Raw genomic sequence first — 6657 nt, forward strand, 5'->3', positions numbered from 1 at the left:
GATGGAAATAACAACAACAGTATTACTGATCATTATGCAATCACTGTATATTAATGATCCTTGTGTAATCGTTAAATATCAATGATCAACATGTCATCGTAAAATAAAATGCAAATTAATTACTTAAAAAGCATACAATGTGATTTTCTGGATTTTTGTTTTAGATTCCGTCTCTCACAGTTGAAGTGTACCTATGATAAAATTACAGACCTCTACATGCTTTGCAAGTGGGAAAACCTGCAAAATCGGCAGTGTATCAAATACTTGTTCTCCCCATTGTATCAGTGCATACGATATCAACCCAGAGTATATCAACCCAGAATATATCAACCCAGAGTATATCAACCCAGAATATATCAACCCAGAGTATATCAACCCAGAGTATATCAACCCAGAGTATATTATCCTAGAGTATATCAACCCAGAGTATATCAACCCAGAATATATCATCCCAGAGTATATCAACCCAGAATATATCAACCCAGAGTATATCAACCCAGAATATATCATCCCAGAGTATATCAACCCAGAGTATATCATCCCAGAGTATATCAACCCAGAGTATATCAACCCAGAGTATATCAACCCAGAATATATCATCCCAGAGTATATCAACCCAGAGTATATCATCCCAGAGTATATCAACCCAGAGTATATCAACCCAGAGTATATCATCCCAGAGTATATCATCCCAGAGTATATCAACCCAGAGTATATCAACCCAGAGTACATCATCCCAGAGTATATTAACCTAGAGTATATCAACCCAGAGTATATCAACCTAGAGTATATTAACCTAGAGTATATCAACCCAGAGTATATCATCCCAGAGTATATTAACCCAGAGTATATCAACCCAGAGTACATCATCCCAGAGTATATCAACCCAGAGTACATCATCCCAGAGTATATTATCCTAGAGTATATCAACCCAGAGTATATCAACCCAGAATATATCATCCCAGAGTATATCAACCCAGAGTATATCAACCCAGAATATATCATCCCAGAGTATATCAACCCAGAGTATATCATCCCAGAGTATATTAACCTAGAGTATATCAAACCAGAGTATATCAACCCAGAGTATATCAACCCAGAGTATATCATCCCAGAGTATATTAACCCAGAGTATATCATCCCAGAGTATATTAACCTAGAGTATATCAACCCAGAGTATATCAACCTAGAGTATATTAACCCAGAGTATATCATCCCAGAGTATATTATCCTAGAGTATATCAACCCAGAGTATATCAACCCAGAGTATATCAACCTAGAGTATATCAAACCAGAGTATAACATCCCAGAGTATAACATCCCAGAGTATATTAACCTAGAGTATATCAACCCAGAGTATATCAACCCAGAGTATATCAACCCAGAGTATATCATCCCAGAGTATATTAACCTAGAGTATATCAACCCAGAGTATATCAACCTAGAGTATATCAACCTAGAGTATATTAACCTAGAGTATATCAACCCAGAGTATATCATCCCAGAGTATATTATCCTAGAGTATATCAACCCAGAGTATATCAACCCAGAGTATATCAACCTAGAGTATATCAACCCAGAGTATATTAACCCAGAGTATATTAACCTAGAGTATATTAACCCAGAGTATATCAACCCAGAGTATATCAACCCAGAGTATATCATCCCAGAGTATATTAACCCAGAGTATATCATCCCAGAGTATATTAACCTAGAGTATATCAACCCAGAGTATATCAACCTAGAGTATATCAAACCAGAGTATAACAGCCCAGAGTATAACAGCCCAGAGTATATTAACCTAGAGTATATCAACCCAGAGTATATCAACCCAGAGTATATCAACCCAGAGTATATCATCCCAGAGTATATTAACCTAGAGTATATCAACCCAGAGTATATCAACCTAGAGTATATTAACCTAGAGTATATCAAACCAGAGTATAACATCCCAGAGTATAACATCCCAGAGTATATTAACCTAGAGTATATCAACCCAGAGTATATTCTCCCAGAGTATATCAACCCAGAGTATATTAACCCAGAGTATATCAACCCAGAGTATATCAACCCAGAGTATATTAACCTAGAGTATATCAACCCAGAGTATATCAACCCAGAGTATATCAACCCAGATTATATCAACCCAGAGTATATCAACCCAGAGTATATCAACCTAGAGTATATTAACCTAGAGTATATCAACCTAGAGTATATTAACCTAGAGTATATCAACCCAGAGTATATCAACCCAAAGTATATCATCCCAGAGTATATCGGACTGCTTTTTCTCTATCGCTTTACCGGATTCCTACCGCAAGCTCTGGACCATTACACCGGATCATCGCAGCTAGCTAGCTGCAACCGAGTGTCTACTGCTGGCTAACGCCTCTGTTCCAAAGCAAGCATCAGTTAGCCTTGAGCTTGCCTCGAGCTAGGCTCATCTCCCGGCTACCCGAAGAGGTCTATCAGCTAATTCTTGGGCTACAATACCTCTTTTGCCTGGACCCTTTATTGCCGACACGGAGCCCCATCATGACTGGTCTGCCGACGTAATCGTCCAAGGTAGTTTCAACAGGCTCTTCCGTTGCGACGTCCCTGGAGGCTCATCTGCCAGCCCCGGCCCGCTAGCTGTCTGAATCCCCGTGTCTCCAGCCCGCTAGCTGTCTGAATCCCCGTGTCTCCAGCCCGCTAGCTGTCTGAATCCCCGTGTCTCCAGCTCGCCTAGCATGCTAGCCCCGGCCCGCTAGCTGTCTGAATCCCCGTGTCTCCAGCCCGCTAGCTGTCTGAATCCCCGTGTCTCCAGCTCGCCTAGCATAGTAGCGACTACCGAACGGCTCCCTGACTTACCTAGTGCTGCTCATTGGACCCTATGATCACTCGGCTACACATGCCTCTCCCTTATGCCAATATTTTTTTATTTATTTGACCTTTATTTAAAAAGGTAAGTCTGTTAAAATTAAGAACAAATTCTTATTTTCAATGACGGCCTAGGAACAGTGGGTTAACTGCCTGTTCAGGGGCAGAACGACAGATTTGTACCTTGTCAGCTCGGGGGTTTGATCTTGCAGCCTTCCGGTTGCTAGTCCAACGCTCTAACCACTAGTCTACCCTGCCACCTCTACGCTCTAACCACTAGGCTACCCTGCCGCCTCTACACACTAACCACTAGTCTACCCTGCCACCTCTACACTCTAACCACTAGGCTACCCTGCCGCCTCTACACTCTAACCACTAGGCTACCCTGCCGCCTCTACGCTCTAACCACTAGGCTACCCTGCCGCCCTCTACACTCTAACCACTAGGCTACCCTGCCGCCCCCAAGACTCCTGTCTCAGCCTCCAGTATTTATGCTGCAGTAGTTTATGTGTCGGGGGGCTGGGGTCAGTTTGTTATATCTGGAGTACTTCTCCTGTCCTATTCGGTGTCCTGTGTGAATCTAAGTGTGCGTTCTCTAATTCTCTCCTTCTCTCTTTCTTTCTCTCTCTCGGAGGACCTGAGCCCTAGGACCATGCCCCAGGACCACCTGACATGATGACTCCTTGCTGTCGCCAGTCCACCTGGCCATGCTGCTGTTCCAGTTTCAACTGACCTGAGCCCTAGGACCATGCCCCAGGACTACCTGACATGATGACTCCTTGCTGTCCCCAGTCCACCTGGCCATGCTGCTGCTCAGTTTCAACTTCCACCTGACTGTGCTGCTGCTCCAGTTTCAACTGTTCTGCCTTATTATTATTCGACCATGCTGGTCATTTATGAACATTTGAACATCTTGGCCATGTTCTGTTATAATCTCCACCCGGCACAGCCAGAAGAGGACTGGCCACCCCACATAGCCTGGTTCCTCTCTAGGTTTCTTCCTAGGTTTTGGCCTTTCTAGGGAGTTTTTCCTAGCCACCGTGCTTCTACACCTGCATTGCTTGCTGTTTGGGGTTTTAGGCTGGGTTTCTGTACAGCACTTTGAGATATCAGCTGATGTACGAAGGGCTATATAAATACATTTGATTTGATGTCATTTACAAAATAGCCGCCAACACCCTACTAAGCAAATTGGATGCAGTCTATCACAGAGCCATGCGTTTGTCACCAAAGCCCCATATACTCCCCCACCACTGAGACCTGTATGCTCTAGTCGGCTGGCTCTCGCTACATATTCGTCTCCAAACCCACTGGCTCCAGGTCATCTATAAGTCTTTGCTAGGTAAATCCCCGCCTTATCTCTGCTCACTGATCACCATAGCAACACCCACCCGTAGCACGTGCTCCAGCAGGTATATCTCACTGGTCATCCCCAAAGTCAACACCTCCTTTGGTCGCCTTTCCTTCCAGTTCTCTGCTGCCAATGACTGGAACGAATTGAAATAATCACTGAAGCTGGAGACTTATATCTCCCTCACTAACGTAAAGCATCAGCTGTCAGAGCAGCTTACCGATCACTGTACCTGTACACAGCCCATCTGTAAATAGCACATCCAACTACCTCATCCCCATAGTATCACTGTACCTGTACACAGCCCATCTGTAAATAGCACATCCAACTACCTCATCCCCATAGTATCACTGTACCTGTACACAGCCCATCTGTAAATAGCACATCCAACTACCTCATCCCCATAGTATTACTGTACCTGTACGTAGCCCATCTGTAAATAGCACATCCAACTACCTCATCCCCATAGTATTACTGTACCTGTACTTGGCCCATCTGTAAATAGCACAACCAACTACCTCATCCCCATAGTATCACTGTACCTGTACATAGCCCATCTGTAAATAGCACATCCAACTACCTCATCCCCATAGTATCACTGTACCTGTACATAGCCCATCTGTAAATAGCACATCCAACTACCTCATCCCCATAGTATCACTGTACCTGTACGTAGCCCATCTGTAAATAGCACATCCAACTACCTCATCCCCATAGTATTACTGTACCTGTACATAGCCCATCTGTAAATAGCACATCCAACTACCTCATCCCCATAGTATTACTGTACCTGTATCGTGAGCCCATCTGTAAATAGCACATCCAACTACCTCATCCCCATAGTATTACTGTACCTGTACGTATCTATCTGTAAATAGCACATCCAACTACCTCATCCCCATAGTATTACTGTACCTGTACGTAGCCCATCTGTAAATAGCACATCCAACTACCTCATCCCCATAGTATTACTGTACCTGTACGTAGCCCATCTGTAAATAGCACATCCAACTACCTCATCCCCATAGTATTACTGTACCTGTACGTAGCCCATCTGTAAATAGCACATCCAACTACCTCATCCCCATTAGTATTACTAGTACCAGTATTACTGTAGCCCATCTGTAAATAGCACATCCAACTACCTCATCCCCATAGTATTACTGTACCTGTACGTAGCCCATCTGTAAATAGCACATCCAACTACCTCATCCCCATAGTATTACTGTACCTGTACGTAGCCCATCTGTAAATAGCACATCCAACTACCTCATCCCCATAGTATTACTGTACCTGTACGTAGGCCATCTGTAAATAGCACATCCAACTACCTCATCCCCATAGTATTACTGTACCTGTACGTGCTCCATCTGTAAATAGCACATCCAACTACCTCATCCCCATAGTATTACTGTACCTGTACGTAGCCCATCTGTAAATAGCACATCCAACTACCTCATCCCCATAGTATTACTGTACCTGCACATCCAACTACCTCATCCCCATAGTACTGTACGTAGCCCATCTGTAAATAGCACATCCAACTACCTCATCCCATAGTATTACTGTACCTGTACGTAGCCCATCTGTAAATAGCACATCCAACTACCTCATCCCCATAGTATTACTGTACCTGTACGTAGCCCATCTGTAAATAGCACATCCAACTACCTCATCCCCATAGTATTACTGTACCTGTACGTAGCCCATCTGTAAATAGCACATCCAACTACCTCATCCCCATAGTATTACTGTACCTGTATGTAGCCCATCTGTAAATAGCACATCCAACTACCTCATCCCCATAGTATTACTGTACCTGTACGTAGCCCATCTGTAAATAGCACATCCAACTACCTCATCCCCATAGTATTACTGTACCTGTACGTAGCCCATCTGTAAATAGCACATCCAACTACCTCATCCCCATAGTATTACTGTACCTGTACGTAGCCCATCTGTAAATAGCACATCCAACTACCTCATCCCCATAGTATTACTGTACCTGTACGTAGCCCATCTGTAAATAGCACATCCAACTACCTCATCCCCATAGTATTACTGTACCTGTACGTAGCCCATCTGTAAATAGCACATCCAACTACCTCATCCCCCCATATCTGTAAATAGCACATCCAACTACCTCATCCCCATAGTATTACTGTAGCCCATCTGTAAATAGCACATCCAACTACCTCATCCCCATAGTATTACTGTACCTGTACGTAGCCCATCTGTAAATAGCACATCCAACTACCTCATCCCCATAGTATTACTGTACCTGTACGTAGCCCATCTGTAAATAGCACATCCAACTACCTCATCCCCATAGTATTACCGTACCCTGTCGTAGCTCACATCTGTAAATAGCACATCCAACTACCTCATCCCCATAGTATTATTGTACCTGCACGTAGCCCATCTGTAAATAGCACATCCAACTACCT

The 6657-nt window shown here is 43.6% G+C and overlaps 1 pseudogene; it reads left to right on the forward strand.

The window, feature by feature from the left end:
- The first annotated feature begins 90 nt into the window (after positions 1 to 90).
- Positions 91 to 2358, forward strand: LOC135568932 (uncharacterized; annotated as a pseudogene).
- Positions 2359 to 6657: the final 4299 nt, after the last annotated feature.

Source organism: Oncorhynchus nerka, unplaced genomic scaffold (genome assembly GCF_034236695.1).
Source record: "Oncorhynchus nerka isolate Pitt River unplaced genomic scaffold, Oner_Uvic_2.0 unplaced_scaffold_1320, whole genome shotgun sequence".
NCBI classification, from domain to species: domain Eukaryota; kingdom Metazoa; phylum Chordata; class Actinopteri; order Salmoniformes; family Salmonidae; genus Oncorhynchus; species Oncorhynchus nerka.